The 22,029-nt window shown below is 48.8% G+C and overlaps 1 protein-coding gene across 4 annotated transcripts in view; it reads right to left on the reverse strand.

The window, feature by feature from the left end:
* The window catches only part of SLC25A22 (solute carrier family 25 member 22), a 52,127-nt gene extending 33,727 nt beyond the window's left edge, over positions 1-18,400 (reverse strand). Inside the window, exons 1-2 of one of the 4 annotated variants that reach the window (XM_053946292.1) lie at positions 14,197-14,291; positions 13,887-14,045 (exon numbers count right to left, since the gene is read on the reverse strand). The gene's annotated coding sequence lies outside the window, so the exon portion shown is untranslated. Of the gene's footprint in view, positions 1-13,886; positions 14,046-14,196; positions 14,292-17,471; positions 17,554-18,143 lie in introns of those variants that run through there. The other 3 variants (XM_053946291.1, XM_053946293.1, XM_053946294.1) reach the window with 3 other exon arrangements.
* Positions 18,401-22,029: the final 3,629 nt, after the last annotated feature.

Consider the following 22,029-nt stretch of genomic DNA (forward strand, 5'->3'; position numbering starts at 1 on the left):
GAATGCTCTCCACCCTCACAGAGAGTCACCTCTCCAGCTGCACAGGGGACAGCACGGCCCCTTCACACCATTCTGCCACCAGACAGAAGCCTTGGGGCTGCACATGCAAACTCACCGGCCTCGTGGTCAGCAGCCAGTTGTACCTGTAGCACACTGGGCTGTGAAAGCACCAAGCCAAAGGCAGTCTTCCCCCTTGCCTCAGGTGATAAAAGGCCAAAGTACCAGCGCAGTGGTGCCATCCCAGCCGCCTGCACCATTGGCTGCTCACACTCCGGGGACAGGCTCAGTGGTACAGCGCTCACTCAGCTGGCAAGGCACTGGATGCAGAGCCTCAGCAGGCAGGGCACTCCTCCCTAATAGCCCCTGAAAGGACTCTCAGCTCCAGCAGTCCCTTCCCATCCTCCACAAGTGACCTCTGTCTCGTGCAGCTTCCCTCAGGCTGGTCGGCATGGGTGCCCCCCCACCCCCTCCTACCACTGTGAGAACAGTCAGGCTGACACCCTTGCAAAACTGCAGGCAAACTCTGCCCCATGCCCAGCCTCCACTCTCCCTGCGCACTGGGGAGCCTTAACGTCATGCTGAGAGACGCCGTGATGAGAGAACGCCTTGGAACATCTCCCATGTGCCACAAAGGAACAGCCAGTTCCCTGGCTGGGGGCGTGCTGTAGAAGTGTTTGGCTTTGCAACTGCAGCTGGTTCAGTACAGATTTACCTCAACGCCCACAGAGGGGAAAAAGAGGAACAAAACTCTCAATTAGCAATGAGGACTCCTGAGCTCGCATTCCAGCTTCATCACTGACTTGCCCTTCACCTACAGGATTTCAAACCACAGTTGGCAGCCTGAGGAACACCCCGTGTCTATGACAACATTCCAGCTTAGGAAAAAAACAAGCTTCGAACAAGAACAGACCAACATCTTAGCAGACATACTTACTCACCACATCCCAACCAGTGCAGTCTCCCATAATGCTGCAACAGAAGAGAATTTGCAACAGGGCCATGTTGGAAGTGTCCCAGGGGACAATCCCGCAAGCCCCTGGGACTACAGCAATATCCTGCATTCTGATACTGCATGCACACTGTTGCAACTATCCTCTCCACCAGGATTCACTTGCGACTACAGGAGATTCACACAACAGTAGTCAAGATTTGCCTGCTGCCCTTAGTCACCAGGGTCACCTCCTTGCAATGCAAAAGAGTTACCAAAGACATCAGGCAAAGCCTGGAGTACTCCTGGCAGCTGCCATTCTGTCTGCCTGGTCTCAGGCACCCTAGGAAAAGCCAGCATAGCTACTGACTCCAAAGCAAGGATCAAAGTGAGTGGAGCAGCAGGTATCACTGGAAAGCAAGGGGACTAAACAGCAGGGAAGCAGGTGGGGAATTTCCTGCCTCCAGGCAGTAAGAGTAGGAGGAACACACCCAGTTTTCCTACTCCCTCCCCTTTGGGCTCTCCATTCTGCTGGAAGCAGAGGTCGGGCCCCCACTCCCAGTACAGCAGCATCATGCAACTTCGCCTGCTTTGTTGAGAAATCTTTTGCAGTAAGTAAAGACAAGAAGACAACAAGCACCTGCTGTTACCTCTATGAGCACTAAAGCTTGGAGCAAGGCCTCCAAAAGGCACTGTGAGCAGTAAGAAAAGTGCCTTCCTGACATGGAGAGCTTCTCCAGGCCAAAAAAACAGCAATTTACTTAGATTAGAGCAGAAGCCATTTGCCCTACTGCTTTAAAAAAGGAGTCCCATGGAGGCCTCTTCTTGCATCAGCATGGTCCCTTTAATGCTGAGATGCCAAGCCATCTGCCAAGACAGAAAGACTTGAGGAACAGGCCTGTACTGGTCTGGAAGAAACACCAGAAACATCCTTCAAATCTGCATGTCTTGTAACTGCTCTGGATCAAGAGACAGAAAGCTAACGCTCATCTTGAAGCTGGGCATGGTTATCAGTACTACAGCACACCAAAAGGCCCCATCACCTACCTGGGATCTGTCATTTTAGGGACTGCTCTGACCTTCAGTCAAAGAAAGTCCCTGTCCTGGAGATTTTGCAACTGAGCTGCAAGATAAAATGAGTAAGGACAGCCCTTAGGAGAAGTGACTCACGCAGGGCTCACGTGGCAAGTCTTGGTATCAAAGACATTGGAGATGATAAGTTGAAGGAACCGGAGGGAAGGTTTCAGCAGGACAAATGAGCTTGCAGTCATCTTATTGAGAACACACTGCTCCACTGAAGGACAAGACATTAAAACACTCTTAAGGCAGTATCTTCCCTCACAGGAGAGAGACAACAGGTCTAAAAGTGCTCACAGCCTCCCTGGCAAGACAGAGGGGAGCAAAGAAAACCCATGGGAGCTGCTGGCACTCTTCCCATCTCAACCTGCCTCCTCTCAAAGTTCTCAAAAAGGCAATTGGGTCAAGTCTCAAAAGACCTGGCTCTTCTGCTCTGCACAAATGCCACATCTGCTGCCCTGTCACTCCTCTGAACACTTACAACGCAAGTACCAAGCCTCTAAATTTAGGACAACTACTCATGCTCAAAGCAAACTGTCTTGGAGTAGGTGCCAGAGGGCTGAAAACCCTTTCCATGCATCTCATAAAAATCTTCAGTGATGTGGTCATACGAGGCCAGGGCATGGCCATAGCAAAAATTCAGGCCCAGCACTTGCTTGAAAATAGTGCTGGATTCCAACCTTTGGTCTGTAGAAACCTGCAAGTCCCTCCACTAATTCAAAAGGATCTGTAAGAGGTAGCCACAGAACAGGTAATCCATATGCAAATACAATGAACTATACGTATACATACATACATACATATATATACATATATATGTATATATATATAATGTAGCAACTTTTACATAAAATGGTTATTTAAATTAAGATTATAATGGGCTAGGTTATTCTGCAGCTGCAGAGCCAGCAGTAGAAACACAAGCTAACTGACAGACAGTAAAATGGTCTGCACATGATCATACAAGCAAGTGCACCTTGGATGTTACTGGACAAACATTAAGTGGGTGCTTATTGCCAGTAATGCTCCTTTCCAAGTGCCACCTAAGAAATCATGTAGTCACATGCTGAATTGATGTAATTCTAAGTATTTTTAAATCCACCTTCCTCTGGATCTGTTCTTTATACCAGGTTTTATGAAATTATAGCTTCAGAGAACTGCAGCATTAGCTGGAGAGAGAAGACAACTTTGCTGAGCTTTTGGGAGTCTGGCAGATGGGAGAGAGAGCAAGGAGAACAATTAAGAACTTACATACAGCACTCCTTTTCAATAACCTGTGGGGGTCAACAAAAAGGCAGAGCCAGCTGACAGTGACAGACCGACCAACCCTTTGAATTGGGAGGACATACCATGGAGTAACTTGGTGCAAACCCTTCTCTTGGGTGCTCTGCCAAGAGGCTGAGTAGAAAGGAGTTCCCCTTCCCAGTTTAGAAAATAACCACCATGTACAAAGCAACCAATTATTAATTAAAGACAACCAAGAAGTCCAAGGGAAAGATAAGGGTTGGATTCTGTTTCACTCAGTAGGAATGAGGTAGAGCACTGAGCTGAAGTCCTGGGGCCTGAAAGGGACCATTCATTCCCCACCAGCAATGAAACCGGAGCTATTGGCTTTCAGCTTTCTCTGCTGAAAGAAATGGGTGCCAGTGACCCTGCTGTGAGGAACAAGCATCTTTTCAGGCCAAATTGCAGCAGTACCTCACCAGAGCAACACTCAACCAACCACAGAGCTGTTCCTGTTGGATGTCTTAAAGTGTGTAGCCCTGTGATGGTGCTGGTTCACTGTGGCCAAACCAGAGGCTGCAGAGGGGAAGGACTGACAGCTCAGGTCACTGCTGTGCCCACAGTGGACTCCCAGCAGCCCTGCCCTGGGGCTAGCATGGCTAGCTTGGTGAGCAGCTCTGCCAGCTCCACCAGCGCCCTTGCCACTGACTACTTCCTCCTGGATTGCTGGGGATTTTTTCTGCTCTCCTGGATTGCAGGGGATCTTTTGGGCTCTCTCTCTCCCTGTCTACCAGCAAAGGGTGCCAGCTGCCCTAAGTATATTCAGTTTTATTGGTAAAGACTGAGAAAAAGAAGGCATTAAGCACCCCAGTCTTTTCCTCAGCCTTTGTTGCAGTTTCCTCTCCATCCAATAAAGGATGGATATTCTTTTTGGCTTTCTTTTCTGTTTTTAGTGTATTTATGAAAACACTTTTTATTACTTTTCACAGTACTGGCAAGATTGAGCTCTAGCTGAGCTTTTGCCTTTCTAATCTTCTCTCTATGTGACCTAACAATGTCCTTGTTAGGACAAGGACTAACAATGACTCTTCCTGAGTCACCTGCCCTTTCTTTCCTTCTTTTTTTACCGCCCTTGGTTCCTGCAAAAGCTCCCTGTTCTACTAGGCTGGTCTTCTCCCCTGCTGGCTCATTTTTTGGCACATAGGGACATCCTGCACCTTTAAAATTTCCTTCTTAATGTAAGTTTAGCCTTCCTGGACCCCCTTTGCTGACCTCCTTCCTTACTGTATCAAGAATTAAAAACTCTGTAATTTCATGGTCACTGTGCCCCAGACTGCCTCCAACAGTGATGACACCACCACATCTCCCACGGGCCCTTCTCTGCTTGTAAACAGCAGGTCTGGGAGGCAGCACCCCTGCTGGGCTCTCTGACTAGCTGTGTCAGAAGTTACCTTCCACACAGCCCAGGAATCTCCTAGACTGCCTTCTCTCTGCTGCATCGAGCTTCCAGCAGACATCCAGCAAGTCTCCCACAAGAACAAGGGCTGGCAATCACAAAGCAGTTGTTCATAGAATAATTCACTGTCTCTTCATACTGGTTGGGTGGTCTGTAACATATTCCCCCCAGGTTGTCTGCCTTGTTAGCCTTCCCCCTGATTCTCACCCACAGGCACTCTCAACCTTATCAACACTACCCTTCAGCTCTCAACAGTCAAAACACTCCCTAATAGACAGTCACTGCCTCTCCTTCCTTGACTGTCCCTTCTGAAGAGCATACAGTCATCCACTGGAGCACTCGAGCCATGGCAGTCATCCCACCATGGTTCCACCATGGTGCCTACATCATAGCTTTCCTGCTGCCACGCTCCCTCACAGCCTCTTGTGCACCTCCTTGCTGGCAGAGCATGGGAAACTGAAAAGTCCTTGATTTAGAGTGAGCAGTACTTAGCAGCAACTAAGATATCAGCGAGTTATCAACATTGTTCTCATACTAAATTCAAAACAGAGCACAGTACCAGCTGCTAGGAAGAAGATTAATTCTATCCCAGACAAAGCCACAACACTGGCTAAAAAAGCTGTCCTGGAAAAAGCCTCCTATCTTGGTATGTACTAAGCATTCCACAACTTTGAGCCAGCATGAGCCAAGCAGTGTCCCTTCCTGCTCCTGAAACAAAGGAAAAAAGGAGGAGGGGAGGGAAATCAACATCTCTGGGTACCATTGGAGGTACCCCAGCAGGTATTTATCTACCCCCAGACTTTCTTTGGTGTTTTTTCTCCCCCCTGCAATATACCTGTTAGGAACCACACATGGGCACCCCTGCAGATCACTCACACACCACTCACAGAGCCTTCTTTAAAACATTTAGCTCTCCTAAGAACAGGCTCTAAGAAAGTAAAAATTAAATTTATCTACTTCAATCTGCTGCAGCAAGACTTGTGTGCATCCCTGGTAACTCCATGGAGATCTCAGATTTGTTTTCCTTCTGTGCCTCCCAGGAAGTCCAGGTTCTCAGTAGAGATGCAAGCCAGAAGAACTCACCATCTCTGCTGGAGCCTGGGGACTTGGTCCCCTGCCAGATGAAACAAGAGGACACATTATTACAAGTACATACACACTTTGATCCCGTTTCATGGGGGTTTTGTTGCCCCTTTGACTGTAAGAACTTCATCTTCTCAGTGATGCTCCTGCACAGGATCATGATGGCCAAGAACAGTTCAGGCCTTGCAAGCCCAAGCTTATTAGGCAGAAACAGCAAACAGGTAAAATAAAAAGAGGGAGAAGGAGCAGGCAGGACACCTGCATCTCACCCTAATTGTTACTTGTAGGAAACCTGACCAAAACAGCGCAAGCACATTTGCAAACAAAGCAAACACAAACAGCTTTCCAGTACCATTCTTCCTGCTCCTCCTCCCAGCTTATGCTCACCACAAAGAGCACAACCTGTGATTATTGAAGAAAGGGGAAGAAGAGAAGAAATGCAGGAAGTCTCCTGTGCATGCATAGTGGTCTTGGCTGAAAAAAGCCCCCCAAATGCTTAACTCACTAGTTTTAGAATCAGTGCAGGACTTTACTATCCCACATGCAGAACTACTGGAACAGAGATACATATAACCATCCTGGACTCAGTCTGCATCATTCCAGAGTGGTGGAGCACAAACCATAACCTGCAGCTTCTGTGAAAAAAGGAAGAAAAAAACCCAAAAACAACCAAACAACAAAACCAAAACAAACCCCCCAAACATCTGGTAGCAAGCATCTTGGAAGCATTTCATGGGACCTAGCTAAGTGCTATGCATGGCAAGACCCAGAACAGTAAAAGGAACCAAGGACCACAGTGCTACAGTAAATGAAATTAGTTGCAACTATTTTTGTCCTTTTACAAGAACCTTGCTCTTTCGCAGTCTCAAACACGAGCAGCACCAGAATATACTAGCCACTTCCTCTGCCTCAAAATCACCAAGGGGAAATAGGGTAGACAATGAAGCAAAATTACTATCAGTACCTAGCATATAACCTGATTGGAGCAGAGCTCAAGCGTGGGTTGCTAAAGTTTATTTCTGTAAATTTCTGCCTCCCAGTTTGTGTCATATTTCGCTGATTCATTCTACAGATCCTTTTCTACCAACAGTGTAGAGCACAGGAAATAGACAGGGCTGGTTGTTTAGTAAACCTGTACTGAAAGTTCCCTTCCATCTACTGTGCCTGCTGCTAATTCCCTCACAGCTCTTCTCATTAATAAAAATACAACACAATAAAAGAGAACCACACACATACACATCTCGCCCAAATTTCCTCCATACTGGCTGGTCCTGAGTCACCACCAGTGACTAACTGTTGCCATGCACTAAGGAGGACACAGTTATTAAATTAATAGCGGCTGCTTAACCTGGCTACAAATACACACGAGTTCTTTGTGCCATAGTGAGCTAATAAGGCATGTGCTAATTATATTAATTCAAACAAGCCCAGCATGCCCTGAGGGCAAAGGGAGAGAAGGGTGCAGCAAAGCAGGCTTTTTCATAATAGCTGTGAGACACTGGAGAGTACTTGCCTTGTCACAGCTTTTGGAGAAGCAAAGGACCGCTGCGGCTGTCACCCTACGGCTCACTCAGCCCAGCTGCTGCCTGGCTAATCCCTGCTCATTCACCCAGCCCTCGGTGCAATGACAGACAGAGGATGCTTTCTCCAAAGGGCCAGCCAGCTTGTCTGTTCCTATCTCTGTGGCCCAGAGCACATCACAAGCCTTGGGATGACACCCTGCTGCTTTGGGACTGAGCCTGGGACCCTGATGGCAGCCCCCTTCCCAAAGTACCACATGGCAGCAGCAGCCTCAAGCCCTGGAGCAGCACCAAGGGCTGCAAGTCACCCATCATCCAGCCATGTAATGCTCCTCATACAGCCCCATCTCCTCCCCAACCCCAAAGTCAGCCATGACAGCTCAGCGAGACAGGTGGCATGCAGAGCCTGCAGTGGGACCTTAACCAAGTTAGGCAATCCCAACACACTCCCTAAACCTATCTGGCAATGGAGGCAGGCAGAAGGGACAGTTGCATCTCCCATGTCAAAATGGCAACAGACCCTTCAGAAACAGGACAGGCTGCAGCAGGGAGAAGCAATAGGACAGCAGGAGAGAGACATACAATCCCAGCAAGGTTCAGATATGCTCAGAGAGAGGCCTCCCATCTCTCCAGCCCAAGGGTAAGCAGATCCCTTAACTCTGTCACCCCTGGAGAAGAAGGCACAGCATCAGCTATGTTTACACTGTGGTGTCTGCTAGGAACTGTCACCACTTCCTGGCATGCAAGAGAAGGAAAGGAAGATGAGAGGAAGTTGGTCATATTTCTTGGCACCTCCAAGGACACATGCTCACCAAGCACTTTCTGAAGGATGTGCTTTTCCTGTAAGCACTAGGGACTCTGCTAGAGCAAAGCAAAGGTCATGGGTTTTTCTTCCCTGTCTCTTATCACTTCTTCCTGTACTGGATGCATCTGGCAGCACATCTTAGGGCCATTCCTAACAGATGTGAAAAGCCACCACCTTTCTCTGGCTGCTATGCTATGTGAATTTCAAGTGTTATAAATGCATGATGCTGTCTCTCCACAACAAAGAGAGAATCTACAACCAGGCACCAGGTGAGAGCCAGTGCCATGGAAGGGTACCACAACACAATTTTTTCTGCACAAAGAGGCATTGGTACAGGCTTGGTGCAGTCTTGACGGTGTGTTGGCGGAGAAGGTGCAAAGATTTTCATGAAGGGAACAGTATCAGGGATTTTTAGTTCCTGGAAAATGCCACATTATTTACTTTCCTAGCAGAGACTGTGGTTACTCAAACACTTGTCCAGCATAACTTCAGACTACTGCTCTTCCTTTCCCCAGCAACTCAAAGAACTCATTTTGGACCAGGCCTATTCCCAGGTCACGCACAGCTATGAACACACAAATGCTTGTGTTGACATAAGCAGAGAGAGGCAAGAGTAGAAGCAGGGCTGTTCCTCTTGGCAGCGGCCTGCAGCAGCTTGCTGAGTGCACCGATAGAGTAAACCAATATACAACAATAAAACAGAACAAGAATCCCTCCAGAGAAACCTGGGATATAAGGGCTTCTGGGCCCTTAACAAAATTATTTAAAAGGCCTATTAACCCAGAGCCCTGTGGGTCTGTATGTCAACTGATAGCTGTCACTCAAGCATCCCAAAGAGGGACTGTTGGCTGGAACTGCAAAGCATCCCACAAACCCCGCATCCTGTCCCTGTAGCAAAGCCACAGTGCACTGAGAGCATCAGTCATGGGCATGGGAACCAACACTAAAATATCACAGGTGAATGAAGCAGGACCTCAGGGCATGAAAGGATGGATCCTTCCTGCATGACCCTTTGGAGTTAGGAGCTAGGTTCCTCCTAAGGCAAAGTGACAGAGAAGCATCAAGCAGGAGCCACCACGTAAGCATGCCCACAGTGGTGTACAGGCTGCAAGCTCAGCTGCCTACTAGAGCCAAGGTCTTTTGTACAAGAGACCAGACATGGAGAATTGACAGGATAACAAAAGGACATTTCCCAGCCTTCCAAACACTTTGCAACAGCAGACAGAAACCACTCTGAAGAACAAAGCTTATTACTTCTCAGCACCAAAGGCAGAATTTCACTAGTGCTCCCAGTGCACTAGAAGAAATGCCACTCTTAAATGTCACGTTAGTCAATATTCCTTGCCTCTCAGCCACAGGACACTGCTGCTGCCAGTCCCTTTGCTGTAGGGGTACGTGAACACAACTGCTCCTCTCCTGCATTGCCAACAGCCCTTCTCGCCTCCCACCTCAGCTGCTTTGCTTACGCCAAAAATGTTCAGATCACTGCAAAATGGTTCCTTGCTGAACACACATCAGCAGCCCCACATGGGTCATGCTGCTTCTGAAGAGGTTAGCAGCTCCTACAGGGAAACTCATACACACTCTGTGACAAGCAGAAGAATTGTTAAGGGGACTGCAACCACCATCTGATGGCTCAGGAGTCTGTGGCATAAACCATTCACCAGCTCCCTGCTCACCCAGAGTGCTGTGAATCAGCAGGCTGCAAGGCAGGCAAGGCATTCCCAGCAGGAAGACAATGTATTTTGGAGGCTACAGACAAATGAAAACACATCTAGTCCTGCTCACCTAACAGAGTGCAGGGAGATGAGTAACACAAGAAAGGGAAAAGATGAAAAAGTGAAGTATATTAAACTTGGAAAGTCATTCTCTGAATATCAGATGTCTCATCTGGCTACTCCACATGCACAGGGCAGTGCTGCTACGTGACACATGCATCCAAAAGGATTTATCTGACATATCCTCAGGGAAGCAATTCATCTTGCACTGCTTGAGAATTAGACCTGTTTTCAAGAAGTTTCCAAATGAAAAACACTCCTGAAGGGTATCTCACAACTCTGCTCTAATTAGCAACTCTGTCTCACAAAGAGCACATGGCAGCAACAGCAGGCAGCAGTAGACACACAGAATTGTCATGCCAGTGAGCAGTGGAACAGGCACCCTGTCTTGGAAGACTAGCAACAGTTTGGCAATGCAGTAATTAGACACACTGTTCTGTTCCAGAGGTCCTTGGACAAGGACTTCTGGGCTCCAATCCAAAACCCAACTGGAGTCAGCTGTGACAAGTGACATGGGAACCTGCATGCCCTAGCGCATAGCCCACTCAAGACGTGATGCAGCACTCTGGGGGAAACACGTTCTCCCTCCCCTTCAAGAGCAGTAATCTCATTGCAGAGAGGAAGAGGGGAGGCTGGCCACAGTAGCCAGCTCTGCCAGAGTTCATTAGGGTTCCCAGCCATGACATTTAAACCCTTTCCTATGCTCTTTCAAGCTGCCAGCAAGTTTGCCAGCTCACATGTATGTACAGGTGTGTCCAAACAGCACATGCCCTTTACCACAGCTGATCCATTTGTTTTCAGCTCCACACCACCTCAATTTGCATTGACACAGGTCCAGAACACTGCAGCAGCACTAGGGACAACCCAGTGTCAGATGACCCTACAGCCTTCCTACAATCTCAGCCGTGTGCCAAGCAAGATCTCACAAGCTGCACAGCAGTTATGCAGCTTCTCTCCCACAAGCTGACTCCGTGTGTCTGCAAACTGCCCATGGCTCACCTCCACCAGACCAGCCTGACGAGTGGGCACAGCTGAGCCTCACCATAGGGAAAACGGGACCTAGCTCTGCACGGCCCCGGCAGAGCCACAGAGACCGGGCAGCGGTGTGCAGGTGCCTCTGAGCGCAGGGGGCCCTGTGAGCAGCCGGCTCAGCCTCCCCGAGCGTGCTGTCAGGGAACGCGCTGCACGGCGCATGCAGGCACGCGCCCACATGCAGCTCAGCAGCGACCTGGCATTTCTTCCCCCTTTCCAAAGCCAAATTCAGACCATCTGTTGAAGTATTTCTGCAAATCATCCCTCTTTTGGGAAGGGCCGGGGGCTGAGTTTAGTTGTTTATATAGTGTCTGTCATTTCTGCAGTGCTTATCACTTCAGTATCCAAGCTACTTCCTTCAAGCTCTCCATTACTTTTGAAGAACCAGTGTGAGGCACCACAGAATCTACATTTTAAGTTCTGCAAAAAATAAAAAAGGGGCATCAAAAAGACAACAGCTGCTCAGGTCATGCACACATTTAGCTGCTAATAAAGCAAGTGGGATAGTTAAGGAGAAAGGGGAAGGGCCAACACAATGAATTTTATGTCCTTTAAAAAAACTACTAACAAAATAGTCTTCGTAAACAACAAGTGCTTCTGTTGCCTTACAGAGAAGAGCTTGGCTTGCCCAGGGCATGGAAAAGGAAGCTAGTACTGCTATCCTTGAGAAAGACAACACAAACTGAAAAAGGGAGGTGAAATACCCAGAAGAAGAGACCATTTACTAGATCAGATCATACTTTCTGCAACAGCTGCCATGGCAATTGTAAGTGGCAAACTCCTGGAGTGCTGCTGTTCCCATTGCATTGTAAGGGAAAGGATCAGAGACTTATTGCTTACCCCAGGTCATGTTCTAAATCTGTAGCAAAGGAGAAAGTAGGACCCAAATTCACAGTAAGCCCCCCACACAGCCTGTCCCTAAAACACAATTTCTTCTTTTTTATAAATCCCTATCACAGAGCAAAGAGAACAGCACTGAACAGGGCACCAAACATGTTCCCAATCCGCACATGGTGTTGAAGAAGGTGTTTCCATCCCACCAGACCCATCAGGCAACAGGGAACTGCCCTTTTCTCCACATCCATTAAGGGCAGCAAGGTGTCAGACGCCACAGTGACAAGAACAGAGATGCAGCAGCAGCAAAATGAAGATGGTCTGGCCCAGACTAAGCACACCATATGCTACAGCTTCATTCCAGGCACTTATCCACACAGAAGCCAGCACTCGTCCGGCCTGGAGATCTCACAGCCCCTGGTCAAAGCAAAAAGGGTTCACTGAAATCTGCAGCTGAATTCAGAAAATAAGGATCATGGCTACTGGACTTCTTTCTGGCTTGATCCAAACCAATTGCTCACTTGCACAGCACCTCTTTCCTACTAATATAATTTGCTGGAAGTCCCCTATCCTTGTGCTCTAATTAAAAAAGAAAAGCACATAACTCTCTTCCCAAACACCTCCTCCAAGCCAGTTACTCACCCAGTGCAGAAGCATTGCTGTCATATATAAGAGGGGAATATTTCCTTCTCCTTCCCTCTCCCCACCCTGTCCACAAAGCTCCTCATAGCTGGGACAGCTTTTAAATTGAGAGTATGAGCCCCAAACATAAAGTCAAAACTCCAGGTGGGGCAGGCACAGTCTTTGATGTGACTTAGTCATCTGCAGCTCTTCAAATTCATGTTATATGGGGAAACTTAGCTGGGTCAAAACCAGCCTCTCTCCTGCTGGCTTCTGGATAAATGCCTCAGACACAGGAAATAAAAATATCCAGACAGCACTCCTGATACGCAATACACCAGCATCAGTGCCAAAGGAAGGAGCAGGGCACAGGAAGGTTTGACAAGATAAAGTCACCCATCCACAACAGGACTACCAAAATGAGAACAAGTACCAGTTACGAAAAGGTTTAACAAAATAGAATAAGAATGCATTCCTGTGAGCAGCTCACCACAGGCTGTACTAAATTATGATCAACAGAGATCCCATAAATTAAATAAACAGTAAGCCATCAATTCCTTCTGATACAGAACAAGCATTGCTGCCTGGGTGCCTCTCCCTTCCCCAAGCATATAATCTCCACATAGACAGCCCACCTAAGACAGAAAATATTCAAAGTTTTTAAATTTGCAGATATGTAAGAGGAAACTGCCAGACAGAAATCCAAACCACCCAGAGTGACAAGGTCTTTTCATTAGGTTTGTCTGGGATTTTGCCTTGTTTTCTATAGCTTTTATACCTCCTGTTACTTTATCTTCACAATAACTCAAGCTACCAGGCAATCAATACTGCAAGGTTAAAGCAACATCCAAGTTTGGCATTGGACAGCTCAATCCAACTCCTCCTTCCTGCTATCTCTGTGCTGGAAGGCAAATAAAAGAGGACAGGAAAAAATATTTATCTGCTTTAGGATTAGCTGGAGCAACACAGTGCTAGCTCTAGCAAGCTGCCACTGTTAGCTGGATATGGCCAAGTGACAGTCCCCAAACCAAGCAGGTACAGCCAGAGGATTCAGCCTTGTTGAAGGAGGATGGCTTCATTACATCACGGTGCCAGAGAAGCTAAAACACACTGCCCTGTTAGACCTCAGACACCTCTCTGGCAGAGAACAGGCACTTGCAGTCACATTCCTGTTGTCTCACTGTAGACAGACAAGCCAACTGTCTCCAGCAAGGCTGGAGTCCATGCAGCCATTTATGAGGAATGCACCATGGAACACAGGCATGGTGTTTAACATGTTCAAGAGCAACAAATAAAAACAATGCACTGCCTACAACAGGCAGCATTTCCAGCTCATTTCCCATGATAACTAATTGACAATTCCATATTTCCCAACCTGTAGTACTGCAGATGTTTGGTCACTTCTAAGAGAGCCTGAATATACAAACACGGGCATTAAAGCAGGCTTTTGCATTTCCTGAAAACACAGTTAAGGATTTAGGAGAATGCATCGTGGATGTAAAAGGAATAATTACCAATCCTTATGTACCTGCAGTAGCAGAAGGCAGAATGCTATGACCAGGCAGATTCTTCCTCATCCTGCACCGTTGCTGTAGAAGGAGCAGTACAGACATTTGTCCTACACAGCACTGCAGATTTTAGCAGGACAGCAGAGGCAGCTGGGAGAAAGACAGGTCCAACTGGAAGCCTAACAGGACATTAACAAACTTGTAAGTGACAGGCTAAACAGGCTGTGGGACCAGACTCTTCCTGTTGCTAGAGGGCTCCCACATGATGCTCAAGCTCAGCTGGTGCAAACTAAATTTGCTCCACTGTCTGCCAGAGCTGTATCAACTTACTCCAGTAAAGGGTGAAGGTTCTCCGCTCTGGGACACCACTGATGGGCCATTGGGACACCACTGATGGGCCACTGGGACACCACTGATGGGCCATCAGCTGTGTAGAAATTTCATTCTAGGGAAAAACAATGAAATAAAGCAAAAAAAACCCAAACCAGACCAAAAAAACCAAATAAATTAAAACCCCAAACCAACAACAACAAAAACAAACAAAACAAACAAACAACAAACACACAACAAAACAACAGGGAAAAAAACACTGTGAAAAAGGATGGCCAGGAAGAAGTCAGGCTTAGGAAGAAATATCTCTCTGTTCTGAAACAGCCTAGAAAAGGGGAAAATGTAGAAACTCCCTTCACAGTGCATTAGCATCCTATGATAACACACATGAACTGCAGCACTCGGGATCATTTGTCCCAGCCATTCCAAACCTGGTTTGGTTACACATCAATTCCCCAGCCCAGGCTCTCCTAACAACAGAACAAAAATACTTTGCATTTTTCCAACCCTTTTCTTTTCCCCTTGGGGCCTAGATCAAATATCTTTTATGTCATTCTGACAGCACAATATGATTTTAGGCAGATAAACCCAGCTCATTAAGAGATACACTCTGTGCAAGACATCTTGCTGGCACTGGAAAGTTGGCAGTGCAAAAGATTTGCAGTTCCTTGCCTGCAAGTGAGACCAGCGATCAAGTGACAAAAGCAAGCATGTTGTGGAACAAGGTAGACCTGCTGCTAGTCAGCACCAGGGGACATGAGTCCCTCTGCAGTTATGGTCAATGATGCTAAACTTTTCTTCCCACCACAGAGTCCTTTCATCCCTCAGACTTCACAAGGACACCCCAACTTCCAGTAGCTACTGTGAATCTGGCAATTACCCTCCAGGAGCATTTTATTTCCACAGTGGGGTGAGAGTCCAGAGGCTTGCCAGCACCTGTAAAACAAGTAACTGCCAGCCCAGCAGCAAACACAAGGCCTGACCCTTTGGAGGACCGAAGATGGAGACCATGCATCCTTACTCCACACCCAGGTACTCCTTTCTGAGAATGAAGGAACAACTCATTGGTCACCCATCTTACAGCCTACTGGCTGCAGATTATTCAGACATAACCCAGAATGTGTTAAAGAAACTCTCCTCTCTGACCACCCAGGAGCCACTCTGTCAGTCACACTCCCCCCATTCCAAGACTTTCACTGCTGGGACCAAAGTCCCTTCACAGCAGATGGCTCCAGTGACCCCATGGGTGGCCCTTTTGGCTCCCTGCACACCCCACACTCACAGTCAGACAGGGTTTCCTTACTGGCTCAGCCCTGGGTTTCCCACAGCAGTCTCAGATGTCTGGATCCTCTAAGTAATTTAATCGTGGTGCAGTGACACAAAACCAGCTTGACCTGGTGCCTCTGGGGAGGGACCCCTAACAAAAGCATTCCTGGATTTTTATACTCTTACAGTTTGTGCACCCAGACAGTCTGTGGTCTTCTTGCTGAGTCATCAGCTCCTGCTGTATCCCTGTGCCCTTTGCTGTCCAAAGGGTCAGCACCAGGTCACAGCCCCTTTCCTGGCACTCCTGACATTTCCCCCATCCAGGGGACAAACTGTAGTTCACACTGCAGCTGCACATCCAACTATCAACACTGGGTATATTCCTCAAGAAGTGCCAAAGATATTTAACTATTTCCACAGCATTGCATGATCATCACACACCCTCCAACAACGATGTTCCCTAGATTGGGCTTTAACCTTCAAGGAAAAGCTGTTCTCACAGGAATCTGCAGAATTGGGCCCTTGCTCAGGGATGTTGGCTCTACACAGAGATTTTATTCTAGCTAAACACAGCACAACGTTTACTCACCTGGAAACACAACTGCCCTACTCTGGGAAATGTCTCCCTCCTAATATTTCACAATTCTCAGGATGACAACAGTTACGCAAGAACAGCTGATAGGAATATGAAATGCTTACAGCTTCTAAGCAAGACTTTCCCCAAATTTCCCTTATCAGAGAGCTCCAAATCCTATGGCTCCCAGATTTCAAGGCACACCAACCACTAGTCACCATGCCTCCATCACATCTTTGCCCTGGCAGAAACCTACAAGAAAAAACATGACACACAAGTGAGCAGGGAGCTGCTTCCACATGTTGCTGTCACCTTGGCCAGCCAGGTAGGTATTTCCCCCATCTTGCCCACTAATTTAAATCTTGGCAGTAAAAGGGGAGCAAACAGCCTTGACAGGCTGTCAGTGACTTCTACCTTTTAGTAACTTAATACAGCACACTACTCCTTCCTAAAATGGCAGCAGGAAGATGCTCAATGGCTCTGGCATCCTAGTAAGATATTAACAAGATTGCTGGACATCAAACAGGACTGCAGACTTTCCTTTAGAGCAGAGCAGGGCTTTAGTTTACAACACAGATTTGAGCCCTTTTCCATCTCAGCCATCCATCTGTGCCACAGATCGCCAACACCCCCAAAACATAATGCTTCTTACTACGACAGGCACCCAGTGAACAGATGAGCCGAAGGGCACAGCACCAGGAGAAAAACTGCACCTGTATGAACAAGTACAAGTAGCGGCATGCAGTTAAAAATCCTACAGGCAAGACATTCAAAGGGGTAAACCCTCATTAAATCCCAGTGTTTATTTTCTGAGGAAAAGGTTAGAGGAACTCCTCTTATTAAACCTTGCCTACTCCTTTGTTTATAACAGTCTGCAAAGCAAAACAGAAGTAGAGACAAGAAGACAACCACCACCCAAGTCCCACAGGATACATCCTTATCAGTACCACTCTAGTTCAGCTGCCTTTTGCTTGGCACTGACAAGAAGCAAGTCTTTGAGAAGCAAAGCCACAGTTACTTGCAGTAATCAAAATCACTGCAGATATCATCCCAACAGCAGCAGCACCACAAAGTCAGACCCTAACAGCAGCGAGACTCTCAAGAGATTAACATATTATGGTAAAAATACCCACTATTTAACTGTAAACATCTAATAGCTAAAACACATCAGGCCAAAAAAATATAGCTGGGATCCTGCCCTAACACCTGGCAAGGTATATAAACTAAAAGCTAAGAAGCCTTGCAGGGAAAAGGCTGGGGCACTGGAAAATCCGATTTCCACAACTTCACCCTCACCCAACAGCTGCAGAGGGTGCAGCAAGAGAGAGGATGCTTGGGGTCCAATTCCCAGGGTGACCTTGAGGAAATCCCACAGTCTTTCCACATGTCCACTTTCCCCATCCACTGCGTGAAGAGCACAATAACCTTGACCTACCTCAAAGAGGCAGGGATCTGGCTTAGGAGAGTCTGGAAGGAGCTCAGAGGGGCTTAGATGCAGGACCCGCGCTGCCACCGGGGCGGTCAGGGAATCCTACGAATCGCCCCAGAATCAGAAGCCCGGAGAAACTGGGAAATCGCTTTCAATATAAAAAGCTGCAGCTCCGGGGCACTAAAGGGCTCGGTGGAGCTGCACACGTGTCACCCGCAATGTCCCTGGCGCGGGCAGGGGAGAGGAAGGCGCACCGCGGCTGCAACCCCCGCGCCCGGCAGGGCAAGCCCCGCACCACGGCGAGCAGGGACGATCAGCCCCGGGACCCCCACGCAGGCACAGGGAGCCAGCCCGGGGAGGGGCTGGGAAGATCTAAAACCCCCAGGGTGAGGAGGGGAAGTGGCGGCGGGCAAGGGGAGCCCACAACTCCGGGGAGGGGTTGGGTACATGGGGAGCCTGCAGACCCCGGGGCGAGGAGACGCCCCTCCAGGGCCCGGGGGCGCAGGAAGGGCGGCCGGCACACCTCTGAGATGAGGGGCCGGGGTAAGCGGCGGCGAGGCCGGTGCAGCAGGAGCCAGGCCGGGGTGCATGGCCGAGCTGCATGCCGACGGCAGGAGGGGTGTCGGGACCCCCGGCGGCGCCTCCGGAGGGCTTGGGAAGGGCCGTGCCCACACTTACCGGGCGGCGGCGGCGGCGGCTCCCGCCGGGGCCGGGGACGGTGCGGCGCGGCGCGGGGTGCGGAGCTCCTGCGCGGCGCGGCCCGGCCCGACTCGACTCAGCTCAGCTCTGCCCCCTCCGGCCGCGTTGGGCGCAGGAACCGCCGTCGCCTGTCCCTCCCCGCCGGGGCGGCCGCCGCGTCCTCATGGCAACGCGGGCCGGGGCGCCCGGGGATCGCCACCGCCTCCCCCGGCCGGGCGCGGGATGCCGGGACTGCCCCGCCGTGCCCCGAACAGCCCTGGGCCGCGCCCACAGCCGTCTTGCGAGGCGGCACACGGTTCGACACGGGGCGAGCGACAGCTAAGAAGTCAGTCTGTACCCGAGTGAACGGCCTGAAGTTGTGTCAGGGAAGGTTTAGGTTGGGTATTAGAAAAAGGTTCTTCACCCATTGGGTGTTTGGGCCCTGGAACAGGATCCCCAGGGAAGCAGTTACAGCACCAAGCCTGACAGAGCACAAGAAGCGTTTGGACAATATTCTCGGGTACATGGTGTGACTCCTGGGGATGGTGCTGTGCAGGGACGGGAGTTGGATTTGATGACCCGTATGGGTCCTTTCCAACTCAGCATATTCTGTGATTCTGTTATTCTCTTCAGGATATCAGCCAGGCCCATTGTGCCCATTGGATCATCATGCTGTGCTGCCTGCTACCCCTCAGGAAAGCCACAATACCACTGGCAGGCATTGATTTTTGGGGTTGGCAGGCTCCACTGTGGACCTAGAGTTCTCAGGAACATTATGGGATCCGAATGCTTGCTGGCACAAAACATCCACAGAGATTGTTTCATCAGGCCTTAGAAATTAAGCATGAAGGCAAGGAGGACAGGAGCAGCCAAACAGATCTCTGTGCCTCTTGGGATGACCAAGTTATTTGTGGTGAGGGTGGAGAGGCACTGGAACAGGTTTCCCAGAGAAGCTGTGGATGTCCCATCCCCAGCAGTATTCAAGGCCAGGCTGGATGGGGCTCTGACTATCCTGGTCTAGTGGAAGGTGTCCACTAGAGGAGGATAGAGTGAGATGATCTTTAAGGTCTCTTCCAACCCAAACCATTCTGTGATTCTGTAACATCCACAGGTGTGATACCACCAGGGAAAGAGGTGAAGATCTCCAGGGGAATACATCTCTAAGAGCCTCCCTCATTGCTCACATACACCACACCCTGTGAGTGTGGGATTTCCAGCTCTGTACCAAGGGCCCATGGAAGCTGGCAGAGCACCAGTGCACAGTTGGAGGTGACTAGAAAAGAGTGCCTACAAGGATGCTCCCAGGAGCATGTAGAGCTAATGAGGACATTGTGTACCCAGGAGAAGTGACAATTATATTGAGTCACGATGAACAGCCCAGAAACCTCACAGTTCTTCACACACATGAAAACAAGAGGAGCTTGTTATCACAGTCAGGGTGAACCCAAGGTGAGATGTAAACCAGAGGCCAGTGAAGCATCAGAAATCAATGGTAGTGAGTTGGATATAGGTGAAAAGGGGATCAGCTTTTCTCACGTGCTGTTCAACCTGGGCTGAGCAAAGCATGAGAAGATACAGCACTGGAGCTGGAAAGCTCCCTCCAGAAGGGTGGTGCCTGACCAAGGAAGGAGACCTGTGTGCTATGGCCATTTTATGGACATATATTGGATGAGCATCCAGCACAAGAGAAAAATGCAAGTGTAGTGGGCAGGGACATGCCAGAGTAGTCTATCCAACCCCACAATCTTATCTCCACCATGTCCTTGGAAAAACAGGCAGCAAGGCTTGGGTTGCAGGCAGGCTGCTGTGGTGGGCACTGCTGCGGGAATTCCCAGGTTGGGGAACAGTGTGGGGGAGTCGAGGTCTTCTCACTCCCCAGCTGCAAAACTGCTTCTCCCCCTTTCCTTCTTGGTGGCATATCCCCACTCTGCCCTGTTTTGTAAAGGCATCAGTGGGTTTCACTGTGCTGAATCCTCTCAGTCAAAAGCTGAACTAACTCAGTGTGGTTTGAGGTATAGATGTTACTGTTTATCACAGTGTAGATGTGCTGGCAGGACATTACCATCCCCTGGCAAAGAAGAGGTTAACACTGTCCATCTTTGTGTTGCATCTCAGGAGGGCTGCAATCACACATTTTTATTTTTGGTTCTGCTGCATAAGAACAACTGCTCTTTGTAACCTGCATGGCACAAAGGACACGTTTCTTCCGGCAGCATTTAAGAGAGGGCATAAAAAAAGGAAGCAGAGGAAGAAAGTTCGTATTCAGTGAGTGCCAGGTTGTCAAGGTTTCCTCTGCTTTCAGACATAGTTTTTTTCTGCTGACAGACACAAAAGGGATTTAAAACTGTTTGGTGCAAAACAGAACTTCAAAAGCAGCACTGTCTGTGTCTGACAGAAGGTGAAGAGCACAGCTCGGGACCTCCTGTACAAGGCAACATTGTTGTCATCGTGGTGTACACAGGAGCAGTAGACCAGGTCTGTGCTCGGCTTGTCACAAAGCTTGTCCTGTGTGAGTCTCGAAATCCTGCACTGCTTTCAGCCCACCTCCCAGAGGGGCTGTGGGCTTGTTCAACCCTACAAGGACATGGGTCAAGTTCAATCTGCTGCAAAGAAAGAGGCTTTAATGAGGTCTTGCTTTTCAGTTTCCTTCCCCATTTGTATTGTTTTCTGTTTTAATAAATTGTGAACTGCCAGTGAAATCCCCAAGTGCCTGCTGCATGTGGTTATTAAACCAATGCTTAAAAAAGTAAAATTGGGCAAGCTTGGTCACGGCTCCCTTGGCCTGGACATGATTCTCAGAGCACTGGTAGACAATTCAACTGATAAATATTGAAGAGGCAGTAATGTAATTAGCACCAGTCAACATTGTTTTCTGGAAAAATCAATCCCAACCAAGCCTGATCTTGTTCTCCATTGAGACCACAGGATGTGTTGCCAAAGGTAACAGCACAGAGGTGTTAGGGGAGGCATCCAGGGTATAGTCAAACAGAATGAGTAAAATGAACAGATTCACAGTTGGCTGTCGGCTGGGATGGCAGGAAGCACACAGAAATCACTGGTCTGGTTTAATTTTCTGTGCAGATACTCGACATTATAGAAGCAAGAGAGGATATGGATGCAGCTGGAGAGTGCAAGGGGACAGCTTAACCCCAAACCCAGCTCTGTTGTTCCCAAAAGCTCAAGCTGCAAGACCACACTGGTGAACCCAGTGTATGTGGTCTGTCTATTCTCTCTGCCCATTACTCCTTGAAAAGAGGTTGCAGACATCTTCTTAGTAGCTATTTGATTCAAATGCTGAACAATTACTGGGAATAAAGTCCCTGATGCTCAAAGCACACAAGTGTGTGTAAAAAAAAAATGGAGTAGAATTTTCTTCCTTTTTAAAGTGACTTTTAGAGTAGCTGGGTTGACCCTGGCATTCAAATGAGTAACATGTCATGAGCTGGCTTTAACAATGGCCCAGCTCCTGCAACACATCCTGCAGGGCTGGCAGCCTCCAGTAAGCACCAGCATCTCACAGTGCCCAGTACCCGTGAGGCTTCAGCCTCGGAGCTGCCTGACAGCAGCCCCGTTCCCTGCCTGTCCACAGCATGTGCCACAGCAGCAGTGCCTCAGCTCCTTTGGCAGCCAACACAGGCTCCCACGCTCAGCACAGACAACACAAGGGAAAGCAATCTCACGCCCGCCATGCTTATCTCCTGGATAAAACAGTGAGGCACTTTTGTTTATTGAGTGCCGATGAATGGTGCTGTCTTGGCTGTGAGATCGGCCTCCAGATCCCACTCTGGGCACAGCTGCTGGCAGGGAGCCTGCAGCGGCAGCCACCTATTGCCCTGGGAGCCTTTCAGCAGGGCATTCCCCCTCAACCCAGGAAGAAAACGACCAA

Source organism: Vidua chalybeata, chromosome 6 (genome assembly GCF_026979565.1).
Source record: "Vidua chalybeata isolate OUT-0048 chromosome 6, bVidCha1 merged haplotype, whole genome shotgun sequence".
NCBI lineage: Eukaryota > Metazoa > Chordata > Aves > Passeriformes > Viduidae > Vidua > Vidua chalybeata.